This window comes from Rhinoderma darwinii, chromosome 8 (assembly GCF_050947455.1).
Source record: "Rhinoderma darwinii isolate aRhiDar2 chromosome 8, aRhiDar2.hap1, whole genome shotgun sequence".
NCBI classification, from domain to species: Eukaryota; Metazoa; Chordata; class Amphibia; order Anura; family Rhinodermatidae; genus Rhinoderma; species Rhinoderma darwinii.
Window position 1 is genome coordinate 90176267 of NC_134694.1, and position 26458 is coordinate 90202724.

The 26458-nt window shown below is 38.2% G+C and overlaps 1 long non-coding RNA gene across 1 annotated transcript in view; it reads left to right on the forward strand.

Annotated features, from left to right (window-relative positions):
• LOC142659605 (uncharacterized) overlaps positions 1–26458 on the forward strand; it is a 193096-nt gene that overhangs the window by 151246 nt on the left and 15392 nt on the right. The window lies entirely within an intron of this gene.

Consider the following 26458-nt stretch of genomic DNA (forward strand, 5'->3'; position numbering starts at 1 on the left):
TACAGTGTTGTGAGTGGCACATGTGCATTCCTTAATTACATAGACATATATATATATATATATATATATATATATATATATATATATATATATATATACATTATATATATAAAGAATGAAAGATGTCTTGAGGTTTTTACTGTATTGGGGGCAACTTGCCATTCTATATTGGCATTCTCTTGGCTGTTCTGTACAACTATTAATACTACCGATGTTTGTCTACAGAGCTTGCATGACTATGTGCTTGATTTTTTATACCTGTTTGCAATGGGTATGGCTGAAGCACATGAGATTAATTATTAGGGGGGTAGTCCACATTCCTTTTTCCTATATTGTATATGTAATTAGAGGTGCCTTAATGAATTTGACAAGTTTAGTTAACTTTGGCAATTTGACCATATTGACACAAAGTGTATAATTCAAGCTGAAACAGGAGAACAGAAAAAAAGGGAGTAGGAGTTAAAATTGAGAAACCACATTAATTTCCCAATTAAAGTGTACAGAGACTAAAAAGGAAATGCAGCTTAATTTTTCAGGTTCATTGCCCAACTTATCCGTGTGTTAGCTACGTATTGACGCATTTATCTAAAAAATGTGTGCACAAATATGTGTTTAAATTAGTAATTTTGTGTAGAGTGAATCGCATAGCCCTGTTTAATGGATCAAAGGCAAAGCAAATTTTATTTTTATTATTCTCTCATCTTAAGTATTAATGATTCAAAAGATTCAGTAAAGGAGGGGGAAAGCTGAATATCATTTTGATATCAGCAATACCAAAAGCAACATCCAGGACACAGTCCATTAACAACTGGTGAGGTGATGCTCTGTGTTTGATAACTGTGTTTTAATTAAATTTACCATAACCAATTTGTCATACATTGTATATTTAAGGGTTTTAAAGGGGTTGTCTACTTTGGACAACCTTGACTTGTTTAAAAGGTTTATTGGCAATAAACTGACCACAAAGTTTCCTCTTGCTAGGACCCGCAGTGATCAGCTGTAATCTGTTAGAGAATCTGACAGTAAGTGTGTAGATATTCTGTAAATTTTTATTTTAACTATTTTATTGTTTTGTCTGTTGGTAAGGAAATTATGTACAAAATTCATGATTTTACCGAAGAGCCTAGCCATAATGACTAGAGATGAGCAAATTGATTCTACAAAAATTAAATTGATCCAGAATATCCCAAAAGTTTTGAACAAAATCAAAACTTTTGAGGTTCACGGCACACTGACCGCGGCAAAATGGTGGCTTCTATTTTAAAGATTAGAAAACGAATCACATGACCTCTGGCGAGCTTCCCCTTAATGCTCTGCAAGCAGCCTTCTCAAAACGCACTGCGGTTATTTAACTTTACCCATATGTTGCTGTCACTTTGACATTACTAATGTTGGCTTTTTGTTAAATAACTTGAAGGGGGTTGGATAAAGTCCTAGAAGATATCAGAGAGTCAGACACAACTTTTCAGGGCATTCGAGGCATCTGTGTTTTGCAGCTAATTTATTTGGATCAAATCGATTTGAATCGATCAAATCTGGCATGGAACTGTTTTCTGCAAAGTCGCTCATCTCTAATATTGACTTATTCCAAAGCTCTATTGCCTATCATCACTAGCATGGGCAGATACCCGAAACAATTGAATGGTTCCTATATTGATTAGCAGCCAGCTGAAGATACTAAACTTAAAGAGGACCTTTACTGCCTTTGCTTCAGGTATAGTTTAAACCTGCTACAGTATGTTCCATTAGAAAACCCTCTATCAAACGACAAAATAATTTGCTACTATGCATTTATCTAATTCCTGTCATTGCTCAAAAACAATCCTGAGGATAATTGACTATAAAATATGCGGCAGTATGCTACTACGAAAAGCCAGATGGAAACATAACATATTGTTACATAATGTACAAAGTCTAGCATATGTTCCCCCCTAAAAAAACAACAACTCTATTCTTTTTTTTTTTTTGATGAGCATTTACTGTTGCTTAATCAGTTTTCTTGACATTTACATTCTGCCGATTCTTTAAAGTTACATTATTTTCACTTTAAAATAACTTATTTATGTGATACATTCGTTTTTTGTTCTGTTGTAACGTTAAAGGGCATATGAACATTTGCAAGCATTCCTTTGCAAAAAGACTTAACGACATGCATCTTAACGTTTTGTGTATACAGCTCCTATGTGAACCAGGTTGATGCAGCTACTGTTCCATGGCTACAGACTATAAACAAAGGCTTTGTGTCATCTGATCTAGCAGTCATATATTATTCCCTTGAGCACTTACTCCTGAGCACTTCTAATGTGGTCAGAACAGATTAGTGTTATTCACACACGGCATGTTATATATCCCTAAGGGGAACTTCTCTACATTTTATCACAGCAATCACATCTTGCATAGTAATGTCAGTGTGATAGAAGAAGGAGGGGTTACAAAGGCACCAGGCTTCAGCATTAAAATAAGGTAGGGGGAAGCAGAGAGCTTGCCTCACGGAGGATGTGCACTTGTTCTTTAAAAGCAACATGTCAAAGAAAGCCGATCTTGAAAATAAGAGAGGCAATGCAAAAAAACAAAACAACAAAGTGAAACTTGAACCGTAATATATAAAAAACATTTTTTTCCCCATGATATAGGTGTGCATACCTTGTAAGACATAGAGTGATTGTGTAACTTTTAGTAGCTAAGAGTAACTAATTGCAATATTGAGTAACATTGTAAAGATGAATATATATACATATATATATATATATATATATATATATATATATATATATATATATATATATATATAAAATCGAAGAAACCACGGCACTCCGTATAGAAGGGTGCTCGGGTAGGGTTCAACTCCGTAGTATTTTGGAAGAAAACCTGGCACTCCAAAAATTCTTTGGTTTTGAAAAATAATTTTATTTGCAATCCACAGACTTAGACAATGTGACATTTCGGTCATAATTACAAGACCTTTTTCAAACAGTCTGTAAAATGAATAACAACGTTTTTTCTATTAACAACCAATAACAACATTCATGTCATCGCCATCAAAAATTAGAATTTTAGCTAATATGAAAATAATCATATCAATATAAACAAATGTTCTACATACTGCATTATATATGATCAAAAAATGTAACAAAACTACTCATATGTTATAGATATTGAGAATCATATCTTATTATACATAGGAAACGAATATGAGCACCATTCATTGGAATAAGTTGTATACTGTAACAAAATACTTTTACTGCTGCATGGAAAAAATAGAATAAAAAAATAAAAAAATAAACATAGGTATGAGTCAGCCTTTGCCGTATTGCGTTTAGTATGAACAACATGTGCTGCGCTGTCCTGCAACGTCCGCCGCTAGCAAGGAAATGAGCGCTGCTCATTCATATCCCTCAAGGTTTTTAAACAGTGAGCCGATCACATGATCGGCAGCTGGGTGTAATTATCGTGAATACTTTCCCTCCTGTGTTGTCAAGTAATACAAGGTATCAACAGAAAGGCAATAGCTGGAAATGACAAACTATTAGGGCATGACCAGACGTAGCGGAATTGCTCTGGAATTCCGCTGCGGACAGTTTCTCCATTGCCTTCCACAGCTTTGTGGTTGGGTTCGTTTACACGTTGCGAACAATTCCGCTGCGGAGCATAGGCTGCGGTGCGGAATTTGGTGTCCGCAGCATACAATGGTTGTTGCGGACGTGTAGCGGACTTGTTGCGGACTCATTGCGGAATTTCTCCATTTACTTCAATGGAGAGTCAATATTCCGCAATGAAGTCCGCAGATGTTATGTGTGCTGCGGAGCGTATTGGTTTTAAAAGTTATAAGTGACATAAACAAGAACTGCTTTTTTTCCTATAATAAGTCTTTTATTATAGGAAAAAAATGAACACGTAAAAAAAAAAGTACACATATTTGGTATCACCGCGATCGTATCAACCCCATCTTTAAAACTATAATATTATTTTTCCTGCACGGTGAACACCGCAAATAAAATAAACGAAAAACAATGCCAGAATCACTATTTTTTGGTCACCACCCCTCTCAAAATATACAATAAAAAGTGATCAAAATGTCGCATGTATGCCAAAATGGTACCAATACAAACGACATCCTGTCCCGGAAAAAACAAGCCCTTACACAGCTTTTTTGACTGAAAAATAAAAAAGTTATGGCTCTCAGAATATGGTGACACAAAAAATAGTTTATTTTATAAATAAGTTATTTTATTGCGCAAACGCTGCAAAATGTAAAAATAATGTTATACATATGGTATCGCCGTAATCGTATGGACCCGCAGAATAAAGTATAATGGTCATTTATAGCCCAGGGTGAAAGCCGTAAAAAATAAATAAAAAACATTGTCAGAATTGATGGTTTTTGGTCACCTTGCTTGATGAAAAATTTAATAAAAAGTGATCAAAAAAAAATCGCATGTACCCCAAAATGGTACCAATGAAAACTACAGATTGTCTTGCAAAGAATAAGCCCTCACACGGCTCCGGTGGTAAGAAAATAAAAAAAGTTCTGGCTCCCAGAGTATAGCGATGCAAAATGTGCAGTGTTCCAAAAGCGGATAAGATCGGGCGCCATTTATCAGTGCGACACTGGCCACATATCTGCAGATTATTATTTATTTATCCAATTATTATACCCTCTTATTATGCCCCTGATGTACTCTGCCCAGCCTACATGTACCCCCACATTATAAACTGAAATACCAGCAAAACGCCAGAGCTACTACCAAGCTAAATCTGTGCTCCAAAAGCCAAATGGCGCTCCCTCCTTTCTGAGCCCTACTGCGTGCCCAAACAGCCGTTTACGTCCACCGATATGGCATCGCCATACCCAGAAGAACCCCGTTAATATTTTATTTGTGGTATTTGTGGCACAAACTGGGCACAACATAGAGTGCACTAAAATGGCACATCAGTAGAAAATTTTAATTTTCACTTTGCACCCTCCGCTGCGCATGAAACCTTTCGCGCACCATGACTTAATAGCATGTCGTGGTGTGGGGGGTGATGTATGAAGCGTCTCAATCACTTAGTCCATGCCATATGCTGCGGGTGTCAGCTGTGTATTACAGCTGACACCCGGGACTAATGGACAGAAACAGTGATCGCGCTGTTACAGGAGCATGTCAAAATGACAATATACTGCAATACATTAGTATTTCAGTGTATTCTACCAGTGATCTAATGATCGCTGGTTCAAGTCTCCTATGGGAATTAATACAATTTGTAAAAACAAAAGTAAATAGTTATTATTAGTGGAAAAAATTGAATAAATATTTAAAGTCCAAAAAAACAACCTTTTCACATTTTTTCTCTAAAGTAATGTAAAAAATAAAAAAAAATCACAAAATTGGTATCGCTGCGTCCATTAAAGTCCAAACTATTACAATATACCATTATTTAACTTGCACGATGAACGCTGTGAAAAATAAAGAATTTAAAACGGCAAATCCGCTGTTTTTTGGTCACCTTGGTTCTAACAAAAAATTTAATAAAAAGTGCTAAAAAAAGCTCATCCTGCAAAAAATAAGCCCTCACAACGCTCTATTGACTGAAAAATAAAAGCGTTATGGCTCTCGGAAAGTGGGGAGGGAAAAATTAAAAAGAAAAAGCAAAACATGGATCAGTCCGGAAAGGGTTAATTACTTTCTAAAGCATTTATGACCACATGTGGGGTATAGCCGTACTCGGGAGAAATTTCTTTACAACTATTCGGGTGCTCTTTCTCCTTTATCCTTCGTGAAATTGAAAAAATTCTACATTTTAGTGGAAATAATGTTGATATTAATTTTCACGGCCTAATTCTAATAAATTCTGCAAAAGACGTGTGGGGTCTAAATGCTCACTATACCCCTAGATAGATTCCTTAAGTGGTGTAGTTTCCCAAATGGGGTTACTTTTGGGGGGCGTCCACTGTTTTGGTCCCTCGGGGGCTTTGCAAATTCGACATGACACCCAAAAACTATTACAGCTAAATTTGAGCTTCAAAAGCCAAATAGTGCTCCTTGCCTTCTATGCCCCGCTGTGGGTCCAAAAAGCATTTTATTACCACATATGGCGTATTTACGTAATCGGGAGGAATTGTTTTACAAATGTTGGGGTGCTTTTTCTCTTTTATTCCTTGTAAAAATTAAAAATGTCTACGTTTTTCAGCAAAAAAGTCGATTTTTACCTTTACAGACTAATTCCAATGAATTCAGCAAAACAACTGTTTGGTCAAAATGCTAACTTTACACCAAAAAAAATTCCTTGAGGGGTGTAGTTTCCAAAATGGGGTCTTTTTTGCGGGGTTTCCACTATTTTGGTTCCTCCAGTGCATTGTAAACGCGACACGGCACGGAAAACTATTCCAGCAAAATCAGAAATCCAAAATCCAAATGGCGCTCCTTCCCTTCTGAGCCCTGCTGTGGGTCCAAACAGCAGTTTATTACCACATATGGGGTATTGCTATAATCGGAAGAAATTGCTTTACATATGTTGGGGTGTTTTTTCTACTTTATTCCTTGTAAAAATAAAAAATGTTGATGTTTTTTTCAGAAAAAAAGTAGATTTTCATCTTCACATACTAATTCAAATTTAGAAAAAAAAACTGTGGGTTCAAAATCCTAACTATACCCATAGATAAATTCCTTGAGGGGTGTAGTTTCCAAAATTGGGTAACTTTTGGGGGGTCTTTACTGTTTTGGTACCAGAAGACCTATTCAAACCTAACATGGTGCCTAAAATATATTCTAAAAAAAGGAGGCCCCAAAATCCTCTAGGTGCTCCTTTGCTTCTGAGGCCTGTGTTTAAGTCCATTACCGCACTAGGGCCACATGTGCGATATGTCTAAAAACTGCAGAATCTGGGCAATAAGTATTGAGTTGCATTTCTTGGGTAAAACCTTCTGTGGTACAGAAAAAATTTATTACAAATTAATTTTCAAAAAAAAAAAATGAAATTTGTACATTTCACCTCTACTTTGCTTTAATTCCTGTGAAACGCCTAAAGGGTTCAATTATTTTCTGAATGCTGTTTTGAATACTTTGAGGGGTGCAGTTTTCAAAATGGGGTGATTTATGGGGACTTTCTAATATAGAAGGCCCTCAAAGCCACTTCAGACCTGAACTGGTCCCTGAAAAAATAGGCTTTTGAAATTTTCTTGAAAATATGAGAAATTGCTGCTAAAGTTCTAAGCCTTGTATCGTCCTAGAACAATAAAAGAATGTTCAAAAAATGATGCAAACATAAAGTAGACATATGGGAAATGTAAACTAGTAATTATTATTTGTGGTATTACTATCTGTTTTACAAGTAGATACATTTAAATTTAGAAAAATGCAAATTTTTGCTAATTTTCTCTAAATCTTGGTGTTTTTTACAAATAAATATTAAATTTATCGACCAAATTTTTTCCCTAACATAAAGTACAATATGTCACGAGAAAACAATCTCAGAATCACTTGGATAGGTAAAAGCATTCCGGAGTTATTACCACATAAAGTGACACGTCAGATTTGAAAAATCGGGTGAAAGGAGTGAACAAAGGGAACTCGATAAGAAGATTTTGAAGTCCTAAAATATATCTACATCCCCATTGGACCTCAATGGTGTATGTGGGTATCGCGGTCGGAAGACAGCTCGAATAATGCAGGAGATTGTTGCGATCAGTCACCTTAACAAAAAGGTCTGTAGATAAAGATCCATCTTCATCTTTAATAATAGAGGTATCCAAGAAATCAATCTAGTGCAAATCATGATGAATGGTGAACTGGATACCTCTATTATTAAAGATGAAGATGGATCTTTATCTACAGACCTTTTTGTTAAGGTGACTGATCACAACAATCTCCTGCATTATTCGAGCTGTTATCCGACCGCGATACCCACATACAACATTGAGGTCCAATGGGGATGTAGATAAGATTAAGTCTCCATAATCTTCATATCGGGATCTTTTGTTCACTCCTTTCACCCGTTCGCTTATAAGGTGCATAGAATCATACACCAGCACTGGCCGATTCTGATGAAAAGCTATCCTTTAGTTAAAGAATTTAAAGAAACATTCTTACCTTGCTTTTTTAGCCCCTAAAATTTGAGAGATAAGTTGGTTAGAGCGGATGATGGTTCAGTGAACAAAATTCCAAAAGAGAGTTTTTTTAAAACTCAGAAAAGGGGCACTTTTCCCTGTTTACACTGTTTACAATGTTTTAATATCACTAAAGGGGACATCCTTTGTCTGGTAAAGCATTTGATATTAAAGGGTATTTTACCTGTGATTCGTCTCATGTTGTATATGCGATTAAATGTCCATGCAGTCTCGTATATGTTGGTGAGACTACCCAACATATACGAGACTGCATTTCTCAACATAAATCTACCAGTAGGTGTAAGAACTTGTTGTTGCCAGTACCATTTCATTTTAATAAGATGGGACATACAGTTGCACATTGTCTAAGTCTGTGAATTGCAAATAAAATAATTTCTCAAAACCAAAGAATTTTTGGAGTGACTGAAACGTCACATTGTCTAAGTCTATGGATTGCAAATAAAATTATTTTTCAAAAACAAAGAATTTTTGGAGTGCCTGGTTTGCTTCCAAATATGTATATATATATATATATATATATATATATATATATATATATATATATAAATTTATTATTTCCTTACAATGGCACCTATCAGGGGGTGAGATAGTTAGCCAGTAAGTAAACAGTAAGGCCCCATGCACACGTCCGTGCAGTATTTACGGTCAGTGAATACTGCAAGGACGGGCCGCAGAGGCTCATCCGCATTTGCGGACCAAACTCAGAGTAATAAGTATATGAGCATGGTCCGTAGATGAGAAAAATAGGACATGTCCTATTTTTTGCGACTCATTTCTACGGCCTGGACACACACCCGTATATATGGGAAGGTGTCCGTGGCCGATAGAAATTAATGTGTCAGTATTTTATCCTCAATTACAGATCCGTTAATGCGGATAAAAACTACTGACGTGTGCATGAGGCCTTAGTTCTTAAAGTTGATGTGTTGGAAGCAGGAAAAATGAGCAAGTGTAAAGATCTGGGTGACTTTGACAAGGGCCGAATTGTGAAGGCTAGATGATTGGGTCAGAGCATCTCCAAAACGGCATGTCTTGTGGGGTGTTTTCGGTATGCAGTGGCTAGTACCTATCAAAAGTGCAAAAATCTAAGAAAAGACAACTGGTGAACCAGCGACAGGGTCATGGTCACCCAAGGTTCATTAATGCGCGTGAGGAGTGAAGGCTAGCCCGTCTGGTCTGATAATAAACAGAAGTGCTACTATAGCACAAATTGCTGAAAAATGAATGCTGGCTATGATAGAAAGGTGTCAGAACAGACAGGGCAGTCAGAGTGCCCACCGCCAAAAGCACTGACAATAGGCATGTGAACATCACAACTGGACCATGAATCAATAGAAGAAGGTGGCCTGGTCTGGTGAATGATGTTTTATTTTACATCGCGTGGACGGTCAGGTGTGTTTGCATCTTTTACCTGTGGAAGAGATACACCAGGATTCTGCTGGGAAACTTTGAGTCCTGGAATTTATGTGGATGTTACTTTGACACATACCACCTACAGTAATATTGTTACAGTCTAAGTGCACCCCTTTATGTGTTGCCTAATGGCAGTGGCCTATAATAAATGTTGCATGTACATGCAACTCTGAACAGTCGCACAACGGGTTCATATAAGTAGAATTCTCCTTTAGGCTGGGTTCACACGACCTATTTTCAGGCGTAAACGAGGCGTATTATGCCTCGATTTACGCCTGAAAATAGGGCTACAATACGTCGGCAAACATCTGCCCATTCATTTGAATGGGTTTGCCAACGTACTGTGCCGACGACCTGTCATTTACGCGTCATCGTTTGACAGCTGTCAAACGACGACGCGTAAATTAACTGCCTCGGCAAAGAAGTGCAGGGCACTTCTTTGCAATGTAATTTGAGCCATTCTTCATTGAACTCAATGAAGAGCAGCTCAAGATTTACGAGCGTCTCAGACACCTCGCATAATACGAGGAGGAGCTTTTACGGCTGAAACGAGGCAGCTGTTTTCTCCTGAAAACAGTCTGTCATTTCAGCCGTAAAAGCCTCTCACCGTGTACACATACACTTAATGAACAACAGCACAGCCATGTAATTCAATTGTCTTTATGAACAATAACCTTAAAATAGATTTTCAAAGTTATTCAGAAGATGTCAGAGTGTTTTGATATGGCATTCTTTACAAAAATCACACCATTACATTTTAGAATTTAAGATACACTGGATTTCTCAATCACTTGTTTGGGAAGTCCTAAAAAATATGTAAAGGTCAAGTGCTGCATTCTTCACACTTTATTCTGTTTTCACAGTTGCTGCATTAAAAGACAGTTTACAGGTTTGAGAAGACCACTCAGTTAAATTCTAGTAATACTGAGACAATACCATAAGCCACTAAAGCAAACTAATGCTTCATTGATGTGTATGGAACTTATCATAGACATGTCACATAGTGATTTAATCACTGCTTTGTTATACATTCTTTCAGTGAACACCTGATAAGTAGTTCAGCAACACCTTTTTTTCATCAAAAGTCTAGCACCCAATACTAAAATTGCGCATATTGGATGTTCTGTGTTTTGACCAGCCAACATGAATACTCTTAGGGTATGTGCACACAACCTCTTTTCAGGCATAATGGAGGCGTTTTATGCCTCGAATTACCCCTGAAAAGACTACTCCAATATGTCGGCAAACATCTGCCCATTGCTTGCAGTGGGTCTTACGATGTTCTGTGCAGACGAGCTGTCATTTTATGCGTCACTGTCAAAAGACGGCGCGTAAAATTACGGCCGCATCAAAGAAGTGCAGGACACTTCTTGGGACGTAATTGGGGCCGTTTTTCATTGACACCAAAGAAAACCAGCTCCAATTACGTCCGTAAAAGACGCCGCGAAAAACGCATGCACTTGTAAAAACGTCTGAAATTCAGGAGCTGTTTTCTCTTGAAAACAGCTCCGTAATTTCAGACGTATTTGCAGTTGTCGTGTGCCCATACTCTTATGAATTAACCTGTTAGAGACTGATTTGTTTGGACTAAATACAGCGTAGCAAGTTTTAGGGTTTAATGATTAACGCTACGACTGCCAGAGGCATAGAGAAATAGAAAATCAAAACGGCAGATACATAGATGTACTTACTCTAGCAAAGCTCAAACTATATATTTTTTTTAACTGAAATGTTGACAGATTTCCAGCCACCCACATTTTACCTTTGGTATATTGGCTCATTAGGTCTGATGTCGGGAGAGTGGAGTCTTTTATTAATATTGTTGTTTGTATGACACGTGACTTGAGCATTATATCGATGAATATGTTCATATAAGTATTTGGACTACTTGTTTGTTAGGGCATGTTCACATATACCACCCCTTCAGTCTTTTCCCCCTATGGGGTAGTGTAGAGGGAAACTGATGACAAGTGTAATCCTATAGTTTTCTAAGGCAGAGCCAGTTTCTAAATGGAAGTGCAAAAATCCTCCTCAAATTAATGGAGTGAGGAAACGGGTTAACCAATATCATTTATATGAGAAATGTATGCAGACGCATGGGGCCATTCAAGTGAAGTTCCTGGCAGAGAGATTGGCTTGTTGGCCAACTGATCCAACTCTAAACTAATGACAAAATTTGAAAAATCTTTCCTGCTGATATTAGAAACACTTGAGGCTTTACAGGAGAGATTTTTCTCCCTTTTCTCCTTCTTCTTTTCTTTTATAGGTACAGAGGGTAGGGATTGGGGAAGGGAGGGGACATTTTTATGTCCGCTAAAATACTTAAATGTATTTTTCTAATGTTGTATGATTGAGTATTGAAGCTACAATTTCAACAAAATATATATACATCTTGAGGCAATAGCGTAGTTGACTACAGTATTGCTTCCATCAAAACGATGGAACCCTCGCACAACGGAGACAAACGGAAACCATTTGCGCCGGATCCATCACCATTGAAATCAATATTGGTGCAAATGGAAACCTATGGTTTCCATTTGTTTCAGTCAGGGTTCCGTTCATGGGTTCCCCTGATGGAAATCTTGGATGGAACGCCTGAGCGGAGCCCTGATGCAGATGTGACTGAAGTCTTAAAAAGTGAACTGGACAGGATTAAAAGGGAGGACATTGGCAGTGTCTAAATACATTTTGTTTCCCTTTTAATATTTAGGCTTGTTGTAATTTGTTCTATTATTATTATTATTATCTAATAAACAACATTTGTTATATCTATCAAAGAGGACTTATGAGTGGTACCAGTAAATGCAATAGGACAAAAGGATTTTATACATATGTAACGTCTTCATTTTCTGTGTTAAAGACATCATGGAGATAATGAATGCTCTTTGATAAAGTGTAATAAAAGACTAATTACAGAAATATCTTGTGAGGACTCTTATGTGAGGGTTTAGAGTCATTTTTAATGGTATTGTTGAAATGTCCCTAACAAAGTTCAAAGCAATTTCTTACCTATTTACTGCTGCAAAACAGTTTTGAATAATGGGTTTTACAAACATTGAACATGTTGTATTTACAATGAAGGTTCTAATTGAGAATGGAATCTTACAGGAAAGTCTGCTAAGTAAGCAATTGCCCATGTTAGGATGATTGCAAACAAATGAGAAGTTAATATGAAGTATCTCCACATCTTTAGGCAATGAGAAAATGCGGCAAATGGTGAAATATTAATTAATACGTTTGCTAACTAACCCCTGATTGGGATGCATTTAATATAAACATATAGAAGCACATATTAAAGAGATTGTCTTACTTACATGTAAACATAGCCTAACATGTGTTGAATTAATAGATTATGACAATATTCAACTTTTGACCTGTCAAATCATACTGAGTCAACCCTTTTTTTAAAGAGTTATCCGGGTTATTAAAATTGATAGACTGTCCTAAGAATGGGTTATCAATATTAGATCGGTGGAGTCAACTGTCTGCACTCCCGCCTATCAGCTGTTTGAAGGGGCTATGGCGCTCATACGAGCAACGCAGCCTCTTCATTGTTTACAAGGTTCTTCTTTCTTTTCTTACTGGCACGTGCCATTACATTTTTTGTGGCCGTGCAAGGTATTGCAAGGTATTGCATCACTGTCCCATTCACTTAGCTAATTTACAGCCTTATTATATTTTTATTTACTTTATACTTAAATAAATTCAGAAATAATAAAATTAGCTTTTTATGAGATTACAGTGGTACATGATAAGGGTGCCGTAACGTGCAGTATTAAAGGCGATGTAAATGTTTGAAAGTGTTTTTCTTTTTTCTTTTTTTTTATAGAAATGTGGATTAGATGTGTTAATAAGCTTTGTTAATACATTTTATTAAAAATTATTTAAACTTTTTAAGATGCAGCTGCTCTGAATTCGAAATACAGAGCAGCTGTATCCAGCACTTTTCGCGGAATCTGTCAGTCTAGTGGACCTGACGGGTTCAGTGACAGCAGGTCCTGCGTGTCTCTGACATGCATGATCCACCTGTAATCAATGAGATCTAAGTTCATAACTTACATGTCATAGATATCCTATTACACGATAAAATGTCATTGTCCAGTTACGGTGTCTGGCACATTGCCTCAGGCTGTCCATTATCTGGCTTAGTGCTAAGTATCAAGTTCAAAATTAGTCTTTCCATCAGCATGCCCCGCTACCAACAACCCCTCCACCCCGACATCCCCGCCCTCCCGACAATGAACATTTATCAGTTCTGTGTGCAATGTAAAAATACTCTTATGTACTCTTATTAACCTTTAGTTACAGGGATACAGAAATTGTAACAAACAGTTAAGCACAGATATTTTAACATTTGTTATCACTTAATTATGTTATTTCATATTCAGAATGCTATAAACTGACACCCCTGTAGATATTGCCAGATATCCCCCTTGTAGATAGTACCCCACACAACCCCCCTTGGAGATAGAGCCACACACAACCCCCCTTGTACATAGTGCCACACATAACCCCCTTGTAGTTAGTGCCACACACAACCCCACTTGTACATAGTGCCACACACACTACCCACATGTACATAGTGCCACACACAACCCCCTTTGTACTTAGTGACACACACAAGCCCCCTTCTACCTAGTGCCACACATAGCCCCCATCCACATAGTGCCAAATAGCCCACCTTGTACATAGTGCCACATACCACCCCTTGTACATAGTGCCACATAGTCCCCCTTGTACATAGTGCCACATACCCCACTTGTTGATAGTACTACATACGCCCATTGTAGATAGTACCACACATCCCCCCTTTTAGAGAGTGCCACACAGCCCCCCTTGTTGATAATGCCACACAGCCCCACCTTGTACATAGTGCCACACAGCCCCGGGAGCCCCTCACTTGTACATAGTGTCACTACAAACAAAAAAAAACAACTTACACTCACCCAGCCCCGTTCCTGCGACGAACGGAGCTGCTCCACAGCAGCCTGAGATGGGACCCTTGAGTAGGCCGGCGCAGGATGCAGATACTATAGACGTAAAATACAATTAAAAGTGGCAGTCACCCGGGGCTCTCGGATACCCAGCCCCTGAAACACCACCGGGAATGAGGGGGCCAGTGCTGCCCGGCCCGGCACATATGTGTCGGGCCAGGTGCCATGGGCAACCTCATGCCCCTATGGCTGCTACAGCGGTAGTTATGCCACTGGGTCTATGCTTGTCTGGTCTTCCATTGTAGGTAGAGAAATTGAAGATGGTTGCTCTCACCCAGAAAAAAACAAACGTGTCCACAGCATACTCCTTTCACAAAATCTTCCCTTTCAAGGGGTTAAAATAAGGCTGAAAGTCGCAATGTCCAGGAATCCGTTCAGGACCCCACACAACAGACTTTTTGGAAAAACAGCATCCACCTAGGTGTAGAAATATATCAAAGTAAGTGGTATTTTATCCGGAATGACAAAAAAGCTGCAGCGTTTCAACCCACACAGGGGTCTTTTTCAAGCATAGCGTTAGTTTTAAGAGCGCTCCTGAGCTTGTTAGCCCATCTATCAAAAAGGCACCTCAAAATGACTGTTTCTCACACCTTTAAAAAACATTTTTTAATTGACATATAGAATCAATCCCACAAAAAGTTGAGTAACTTTGTAAATACATCACATTACTAATCTTGTACTAATCCTGAGTTACAACCTGTATTAGGCCCCACGCACACGACCGTAAAAAAAATCTAAGTAATTGCGGAACGTAATTAGGTCCGCAATTACGGACCCATTCAGTTGTATTGGCCGCGGACAACTCCATATCGCTACGTATAGGTGTCCGTGCCTTAGAACTGTACCGCAAAAGATGGAACATGTCCTATCTTTTGCATTTTACGGGCCATGCTTCCATACTTTATATCGGAGAACAGGCTGAAAATGCGGGCTGCTGTCCGTGGCCATCGGTGGCCGGCCGTGCCCGCAATCGCAGGCCGTGATAACGGGCACGGCCGTGTGCATGAGGCCTTACAGCCCAGAGCTGTATTCAAACTCTTCATGCCTGAAGTCAGAGCACTGTATAGCTATCTGATGTATGAAAAAAACAAACCTGCTTATGAATAACAGCTATCCTATGCATTACAGCTAACTGTCTGTTTGTCGTTAAGTTTGTCAACTGTATCCCATAAAAACCAGCAGAATTGTGAATGCAGCTCCGGTCTACAGGATAGTACAAGATATAATGCAACGTATTTACAAAATTACTTCATATCACTGAGAAGGCCATACTCCCTGAAACAAAGGCAGTATAAAACACTAGTTCCCAGCAGGATGCAGGCAAGCTATATGGGAGGACACACAGGTGCGATATACTGATGAAAAGTCACTCACACACCTATCAATCAGGCTGGCTGCTTATAATTATAAATGCAAATAGATAATTCTTTTTTTAGGTTCCAGTCACACGGTTATATATAGTGCACCATACTGGCTAACAGATTATAGTCAGGACTATACTATTAGATCAGAAAAGCTGCCCAGTACATCCCACAAAGAACTGATAACCCACTACTCAACTTTTTCTAAAGATGAATTAACTTTATAAAATGGGTAAAAGTGGACATATGATATAAAAATATATTTCCATCTTATATAGTGATTTCATAGTGCTAAGACATGTCTTCACTTTTTAGTTAGTGCGGGTTCGACCCCTGAGACCTCACCAATCCTGAGAATAAAGGGGCTGCACTGCTGATTTAGCACTGTGTTTCCATCACTATTTTTCCCTGCACAGCACGGTGGCTGAATGCAGGGTTTTTGCCAATTCACCTTGGGCGAATCAGCAAAATAGATTAATCTATTTGCTCATTCCTTGTTATTACTTTCTATATAGATATTTTCCTTCATGTGGTTTTGTTGGCATTGAAGGGAGGGGGTCCATACATATTTCTGTATGCAGGGCCGCCGTTAGGGGGCAACTAGGCAATTGCCCAGGGCTCCCATCCTCTTAGGGCCCCCTGCCCACTATAGCAGCCATAGCAGCTGCTACGGGGCCTGAGACATGAGGGGGCCCATGCCGCCTGGCACATAACATGCACGTTAGCGTTGCTAGCACTGGGGGGGTCCGATGCTAGCAACAGCCACACTCAATTGCATCTGCATCCTCAGGATGCAGATATATTTGAACACCATAGGCTGCAGGCCACGTTAGGCCTGCAGCCTATAAGGCACTGCGAAGAATCCCTGCGCAGGCTGGAATAATGATCATGATGTTACTGCATCATGCTGGCCTGTGCAGGGCTCCCGCCCGGACGCTGTGAAGCATTTTGTCCGTCGCGGGAATCGGCTAGGTAAGTACACTTTTTTTATTTTTTTGGGGCTGTGTGGCACTATATGCAAGGGGAGGGGGGAGCTGTGTGGCACTATATACAAGGGGGTGCTGTGTGGCACTATATACAAGGGAGGGGGGCTGTGTGGCACTATATACAAGGGGGGCTGTGTGACACTATATAAAAGGGGGGCGCTGTGTGGCACAATATACAAGGGAGGGGGCCGTGTGGCACTATATACAAGGGAGGGGGCTGTGTGGCACTATATACAAGGGGGGGCTGTATGGCACTATATACAAGGGGAGCTGTGTGGCACTATATACAAGAGGGACTGTGTAGCGCTATATTCATGGGGGACTGGGTGGCACTATATAAAAGGGGGGTGCTGTTTGGCAACCCTCTTCTCCCACTCTTCACACACTGATAGCAACACCGCAGAAGAAATGCTAGCACAGGCTTCCAGTATCCGTAGTTTCAGTTGCTGCACATCTCGTATCTTCACAGCATAGACAATTGCCTTCAGATGACCCCAAAGATAAAACTCTAAGGGGGTCAGATCGGGAGGCATTGATTCTGCGGTGTTGCTATCAGTGTGTGAAGAGTGGGAGAAGAGGGTTGCATTGACAATCCAACACAATGGGCAGCACTTTGAACACATTTTATAAGTGGTCAGAAACTTGTAAATAACTCATGAAAGAATCAAGTAACGTTAAAACCAAGCACACCATTGTTTTTCTTGTGAAATTCTCGATACGTTTGATGTGTCATATGACCCTCTTCCCATTGAAAAAACTAAAGTTGGATACAAAATGGCTGACTTCAAAATGGCCACCATGGTCAACACCCAGCTTGAAAAGTTTCCCCCTCCCATATACTAATGTGCCACAAACAGGAAGTTAATATCACCAACCATTCCCATTTTATTTAGGTGTATCTATATAAATGGCCCACCCTGTATATATATATATATATATTTTTATTATTGTGTGAGAGGGGGGACATATGCTTTGGGGCTTGCAACACTCCTGGACGTGCTAGAAATCAGTAATGCAGTTCTCTGCTCACTGCCTACTGAATTATCTGCATTATTGATACAGTAATTTAGCATTTTGAGCCCCATTTTTAACTTTGCCCAGGGTCACGCTGTCTAAAACTGGCCCTGTCTGTATGCATCAAAGTTAAAAGGATTCAACCTGTTTCCCATGTCTCCAGGACAAAATATTGATCACTTAAGTGCTAATTTTCAAAGGTGGTAGACTGTAGACTGTGGAACATGCTGTAATTTTGTTACCCTGCTTCTTAATTAACACTGGGATCATAAAGTTCCATAGATCCCACTGTTAATTACCTTTTTTGCTAAGGCTCAGAGGAGCCATGTATTTGTGCTCAAGGGATCTTCTTTACTCATCTGTTTTAGGATAGATTCAGATGTGCTAGATATACCATTGCATATTCATGAATCACAAGCTATATAGAGAATGCCTTAGACACTGATGCTTAATGTCGGAATAGAAGATATGGTTTGCATTACCTGTGATAACAGGATAAAACCTTGTTCAGGATATTTGCAGATGAAAATTACGTTTTTAAAAAGAAACATCTGCAGACAGAACCATGGATCGACAAGTGTTCAATATCTTATAAGCACTACGTTTAACACCTTAGTGTCCAATGATGTACTATAACGTCATGAAACTCAGTAATTACCTTGCGGTATATGCTCATTCCTCACACAAAAAAATCAACAAAAAGCTAACAAAAAGCTGTATGGAGTTAAAAAGGGTATCAATAAAACATGAACTCTTCCAGCAAAAAAACAAACCCTAACATGGCTCTGTAGATGGAAACACAGAAACAAAATTTGTATTTAAAAAGTGTTTATTTTGTGAAAAGTAGTAAAACTTTAAAAATCTAAAAAAAATCTGGTATCTCCATAAGCGTACTGACTTGCAGAACAAACTTTACATTTCATTTATACAGTGAGGTGAACGCCGTAAAAACAAAAATAATGACATAATTAATGATTTTTCAACCGCCCTAAAAAATAATAAACAGTAGACATTACATTGTATGTACACCAAAATAGTGCCATTAAAAACTACAGCGTGTCCCATTAAAAACAATCTCTCATACTGCTATATCAGCATTGTGAGAAACTAGACATGGACCGCACAATCCACAATATATACGTTGATCTGAACCGCTAGGCATAATTTATAAATATTAACATGAGGGTCTTTGTTAACATTTTGATCAAACTGTATAAGCCCACTTGCCACTTCACGGCAACCTCTTTAAAGTTGGTCCCTACTCTATCGGTTGCAGCACCGCATGGAGGCCACCGTCACCGCAGCACCGCTCCTGCAGTCCATTTCTATTTGCTCACAATGCTGATATTGTATATTCTGCCCTCCTCAATTCTTTGGTTTTACTTGGCACCAGCACTCCATGCATTTGAAAAAAAACCAGCTGATTTGAATGCAGGAATGACCTCATAAGTGTTTCTGCTCTTGCTTCTGCTCTCAGTTGGCCACTGGGGCGCATGGTAAGGTGAGATCATTTCATCTGTTCACATGTTGCGGTGCTGTGAGGTGGTGTCTGTTGCTGTAGTGCTGCACTTGTGGGTGGACGTGGCCCATAGCCAAGGAGGCTTGCCACGGTCTGATAGCATGGGTGCTTTTGGACCCCTAGGTTGCTCACTCTTCAGGAGCGGTGCTGTGGTGGCGGTTGCTAACAAAGGCCCCCAGCTCTGCCTTTAGTAAATGCCTGTTAACAGATGACTGTCAGTTATAAAAACGATCAAAAGATCGGAGAGTAAAGTTCCTTAGTGAGACTAAAAAAAAGATTAAAAAGTTTTATAAAGTTTGTAGCAAATAAATAAAAGTCTTAAGTAAAAAAAAAAAAAACACTTTTCCCCCTTACAAAATACTTTATTATCAAAAAAAGTGAAAAGATACACGTTTGGTATCACTGCATCCGTAATGACCCAACTATAAAACAATTGCATTAGTTAACTAAAACGGTGAACACCGTAAAATATAAAGTAAAACATAATGCCAGAATTGCTGTTTTCTGTTCATCCTGCCTTCAAAAATGTTTTATAAAAATTGATCAAAAAGTCGTATGTACTCCAAAATGGTATCAATAAAAACAACATGTCATCCCGCCCTCATACAGCTATATCAGCATAAAAAGAAAAAAGTTATGGCTCTTGAAATATGGCGACACAAAAACAAATCATTTAGAAAAAAAAGTGTTTCTACTATGTAAAAGTAGTAAAACACTTCTTAAAAGTTAATCAATAAATTAATAAAAATGGTGCTATTAAAAAATACAACTTGTCCCGCAAAAAAAAAATTCCTTTTACAGCTATGTCGATGGAAAACTAAAAAAGTTATAGCTCTTTGAATGCTAAGATGGAAAAACTTAAAAAATTGCTTCGGTACCATCCATCCAAAGGATAAACATGAAGGATTCACTTGAGCTAAGCTAGATATATTCATCCAAGCCAAGCTCAAATGGATTCAAAAAGCAGAGATCTGAATTGCTTTAGGCACTGCCTCTGTGCCCATGGATGTTTGAAAGAAATCTTTGAGGCTTACATATGGTAAGTGATTATTTATTATGTTTTCATTGTGAATTAATACAGTATTTATTTTCTTACAAAATATTCATTTTAAATATTTCTTTATTTGGATTTAGATTTCTGAGTCAAGTATGTCTGCTGTGTATTTACGCATGTATTATTCAAACAGTAGAGACTGTGAATCTTTTGTGAAGTTAACCCCTTCACGCAAAATCACATAAGTGTACGTGATGAGAGTTAAGGGAAAGTATGGAGCGAGCTCACGGGCTGAGCTCGCTCCATACACAGCGGATGACGGCTGTGAGGGTTTGTTCACACGCATTGGTTTCAGACGTAATTCTGGTGTTTTACGCCTCAAATTACGCCTAAAAACGCCCCTAATACGCCTACAAACATCTGGCCATTGTTTTCAATGGGAATTACGATGTTCTGTTCCAATGAGCCTTTATTTTACGCGTCGCTGTCAAAATACGCCGCATAAAATGACGGCTCATCAAAAGAAGTGCAGGACACTTCTTGGGACGCTTTTGGAGGCGTTTTTCGTTGACTCCATTGAAAACAGCTCCAAAAATGGCCGTAAAAAACGCAGCGAAAAACACGAATTGCTACAAAAACGTCTGAAAATAAGGAGCTGTTTTCGCCTGAAAACAGCTCCGTATTTTCAGATATATTTTGTATTTTGTGTGAACATACCCTAACACGCAGCCGACATTTCCTTGCAATGAGCGGAATAAACTTTGATTCCACCCGTTTAACACCTTAAATGCTGCGATCAATCGTGACCACTGCATTTAAAGTATTAGAATCAGGGGGGCGCCCCCTTAAACACGCGATTGCGCCAGTTGAAACGGTTACTATGGCAGTCTGGGGGCCGAACAAAAGCCCCCAGGTCTGCCATCTTTGTACTCCTTTGAAGCTCTGCCTCCGGCAGGGCTTCAAAGGAGACTGTCAGTATCACGATATACTGCAATACATTAGTATTGCACTATATCATGCAAGTGATCCAACTATTGCTGCTTCAAGTCCCCAAAAGAGAGACTAATAAAAAAAGTAAAAAACAGTTAAATAAAGATTTTTGTTATGTTCCAAAAACAATAAAGTATTAAAAGTTCAAAAAAACCCCCTTTTCAAATTTTTCCACTAAATCAATGTTAAAAAAAGAAAAGTTAACATAACTGGTATCGCCGTGTTTGTAAAAGTCCGAACTATCACAATATAGCGTTGTTTAACCCGCTCGGTGAATGCTGTAAAAAAATCTATATATAAAACAAGCAAATTGCTGACCTTCCCACCCTTGTAATGCTAGGCTGCTGCTGCTGTGTTGTATCGGGCTGGTTATAAAAATGGGGGGGACCCCCACGTCGTTTTTTTTTTTGAATTTAACAAATTTAACAATAGACGTTGGGTCCCCCACATTTTTAATAACCAGCCATATACAAGGCCGCAGCAGTCTGGCATTACATGGGTGGGAAGGGCCACTGGTTTTGTCCATTCCCAGGCTAATAACACTGTGTTGTATGTGGCTGGTTATGATAAATTGGGTGGAACCCCATGTCTTTTTAAAAAAATTAAAAATAAATAAATAATTTAAAAAAATGACGTGGGGTCCCCCCCACTTTTATAACCAGCCAGATACAACACAGCAGCAGCAGCCTAGCATTACAATGGTGGGAAGGTCCACTGTTTTTGGCCCTTCCCAGCCTCATAATACCAGCCTGCGGCCGCCCCAGAGCCCGACCATCACAACAGATGGTCGGGTACTGGATCGTACCTGGCTCTGCCCGGCACCCCTGGTGGTGGTGGGTACCGGGGTAATAATGGTGGTTAGTGTTAGCCTCTGCACCGGCTAACACTAAGCCTCGCCTTAGTAATGGATGTTGTCACTCAGACAGCGGCCATTACTAAAGTGGTAGTAATAAAATTTGAAAAGAAAAAGACAAAGATATAGATAAAATATTTTATTGAAATAAAGCACCCCCAACACAACCCTCATTAACCATTTTATTGTAGAAAAAAAAACAGTCATCGAAGTAGTCCTCGAAACCGACGTAGTCCAAACACCAAACCTGTAAAAAAAAAATAAAAATGAAATAAAACATGTCGTAGGCTTAGATTCAGTTTAATGTGTGATACTGACTGTTATACCATGTATAGAAGCCTGCCGCGAAGTTGACATAGATACAGGGCGCCAGCAGACAGTATCATACATGGCCATACAGACATATATACAAACAAACATACATGCAAACATACATACATGCAAACATACATGCATACATATATACAAACATACATACATATATGCAAACTATCATACATCCATACACACACACATGAAAACATACATACATACAAACATGCAAAGATACATACATACATATATAGAAGCATGCACAAATATACATGCAAACATAAATACATGCAAACATAATTACATACATGCACATATATATAAACATACATGCAAACATACATGCAAAAATAAAAACATGCAAACATACATACATACATACATGACAACATACATACATACATGCAAACATACATACATACATACATGCAAATATATACATGCAAATATACATACAAACATGCACATATATACATGCATGCCAACATACATGCACATATATACATACATGACAACATACATACATGACAACATACATACATACATACATACATGCAAACATACATAAAATGCAAACATACATACAAACATACATTCATGCAAACATGCAAATATATACATGCACATATATACATACATGCCAACATACATACATACATACACACATGCAAATATATACATGCAAATATACATACAAACATACATTCATGCAAACATACATGCAAACATACATACATGCAAACATACATACATTCATGCAAAGATACATGCAAATATATACATGCAAATATACATACACACATGCACATATATACATACATGTCAACATACATGCAAACATACATGCACATATATACATACATACATACATACATGACAACATACATGCATGCACATATATACATACATACATACATACATACATACATCCATGACAACATACATACATGACAAAAAAAAATGAATAATACGTTCATACTTACTTTCCTCCTGTCCGGCCTCCAGCGATGACGTTTCATCCATGTCGCCGCTGCAGCTTGTGATTGGCTGCAGAGGCGGTCACGTGGGATGAAGCGTCATCCTGACGTGCGTGACCGCCACTACAGCCTGTGATTGGCTGCAGCGGGGAAAGGGATGAAACGTCATCGCTGGAGGCCGGACAGGAGGAAAGTAAGTATGAACGTCTAATTTTTATTTTTTTATTACATTAAAATTTTATTTTCCAAGCGCCGAGCATGTACTGTCAAGGTTGCTGAAAGAGTTAGTGCAGCCCATTAACTCTATCAGCACCCTGGACAGTAGCATGCTCGGCGCACGGAAGTGACAGGTTCGGTCCGAACTAGTTCGGTCCGAATCAAACTTTTTTGTGAAATTCGGCGAACTAGCTGAACCGAACTTTTGAAAAGTTCGCTCATCTCTAGTCATTATGATATATTACAAGTTTTTTTTTAAAAATGACAAAAAACGTTTAATTGGAATTAGACAATCTATGTACTCTTTGATTACTAATCAAATTGGCTAATAAAATTACCAGGGGTTCCGACCTTGGAAAAGAATATATTTTTATTTCAGAGAGAGAGGTTTTTCATTCTACTAATTTTATAATTATTATAAGCTTTTAGAGCATTTTTTACATGCTTTTCTAAGAGCAATTGATCGGTTTACAACATATTCAAATTTCAAAAGATTTATCTGAGATAACATATCCCATTACATTTTGTTTGAAATTTTTTTGGACATATTATATCTTATTACAGAGGATTCTTCTAAGAAATGCCTTAAAGGATTCCCATACCGAGTTAGGTGAATTGGAAGGAAAATTTGCCTAAAAAAAAGGTCACTTATTTAATTGGAAATATCATTGTTGTCTTTAATGAGAGGAAGTCATTTTGGATTAATTTTAAGGTAAATCAGAGGAATTATGACATTTTTAATAATGGAGAAAGATCTGAAATACTTGTTGTTTTATAGACAGTATTTAAGCTCATTGGAATAACAAGATAATTTCAAAATACATAGTCTATTTTTGCTCACGTGACACATTATAAGAACTAGAAAAATATGAGTGTTGCAACTTCTTTGAATTTATATGCCACAAAATATGGATCAATCTAAATTCAGCCTTACATTTTTTCTTAAAAAATTGTGAATGATTCGCTCTGAATCTGTTTAACTTCTTATCAATGATATTTTTATAGTCACCTACGGCCAAAACAGGAGTATTCACTTTGTCATTGAAATTATTTTTCAAGGAAAATATTACTCTAGAGGAATATGGGAGAAGTATGTATATTGCAGCCAATACCCATACTATTCCCTTCATTTTACATTAAAGCCGGTAGGTTTTCTTGTAAATTGCCCAAAATTGCATATTGTTTTAGTCTATCATTAATACCTTTCATTTTCCATACTACCATCCTCGTTGATTTCTAGAAAAAGAAAAGAAGAAGAGAAAAAAAAAACTCACCTCGCTGCCGAGACCCAACTTAACCTAACCCTCATAACAATCTGATTTGTGCAGTTTGAGAATTCTGATTGATTCCTAACTTTTGATATCTCCCCGTGACACCCTTCACTGCTTTGTCAAAATGATCTTAGTCAAGTATATACCTCCCTACACCCAAATATTGACTTGGTGTGGTTTTCTTTCATGTGTTTGCTCCTACTCCATCAAAATCAATCTGAAGCTTCTTAAGGCATTGTAAAAAGTGGGTTTGCCTGCAAGGGTAACCCACAACTTGGCTGGGTATAACATAGAGTATTGTATATCTGCATGTCTTAGTCTCTTTATATGTTCTATAGACTGAATCATTTTCTTTTGTGTAGTATAAGTGAAATCTAGGCCAGCCACGTGTTCGCATAGAATTAAGCCGTCATTTTCTGTCCCCACCCCTTTCCGAAGATCCAACCACTTTTTAGAAAAGTGCAGTGAGCGGCATAAATGGCACAAAAGTTGAAATTGCGACCTATATGCCGTTTGCACATTTTTTTACACCAGAAATCTGTAGTCGAAGAGTTAATAAATTCGCCCCTAAAATTTTTTATGTATATTGTTCTTGTCTTGGCTCTCCTACAGTCTGACCATGTGGAAATACCACTTGAGTGCCTCTTTTTATCCAAGAACATTTTCGTATTCCTGGGTTTGCATTATTCTGTATAAAAAAAGGGTGTAGGTTTACGGCTAATTTGAAGGACAGTTTTAACAGGAAAAGTCATTGTTGTTCATTCTAAATGGACACTAACTTATACACTTGGTTTATGCAGTCATTTTGAAAAACAACAGATTAACCCATGAAGAATAACTCAATTACGCTTTGAAGGCCTGTACACTACACCCTTTTTAAATAGGTTTAGTTGCACATATAATGCACAATACAGAAATATTTGAAAAGTCCATTGAAGCACTTTCAAATTCCAGATTCAAGTTCTAGTTGAACCACTCAGAAGAGTTATGGCTTCAAATGTAAAAATCTCAATGATACACAATCTGGCTTTAAAGCTTAGAAAAAAGTTGCCGATGTAGAGCTCTCAATAGAGGTATGTCATTATGACGGAGATTCAGTAATTTCACTATAGGAGGGGAATAAATCACATTTTGACCAAAGCTCTGATCCTTTACCTCCTCTCTAGTTAGAGTGTAATGCTCTCAATGCAAGTATGTCTTTTAGACACAAGTTCAGTTCTAGGACTGTATGAGCCAATAGACACAGAAAAAACAGTTTTCAGTCCCAGGTCTAGAAGTTTACCTCATTTCCAGTTGAATGTTAATGCATTAAAGATATTCTCAAAGGGGGTTTTAAAGGCAACCTGTCACCAGTACTTTATCTATTGAACTCTACTCCCCCCTCACTGGCCGCTGCTGTCAAATGTTCATTGCCGTTATCCCCTCTCCTAGACTGCTCCTCCTCCGACCGT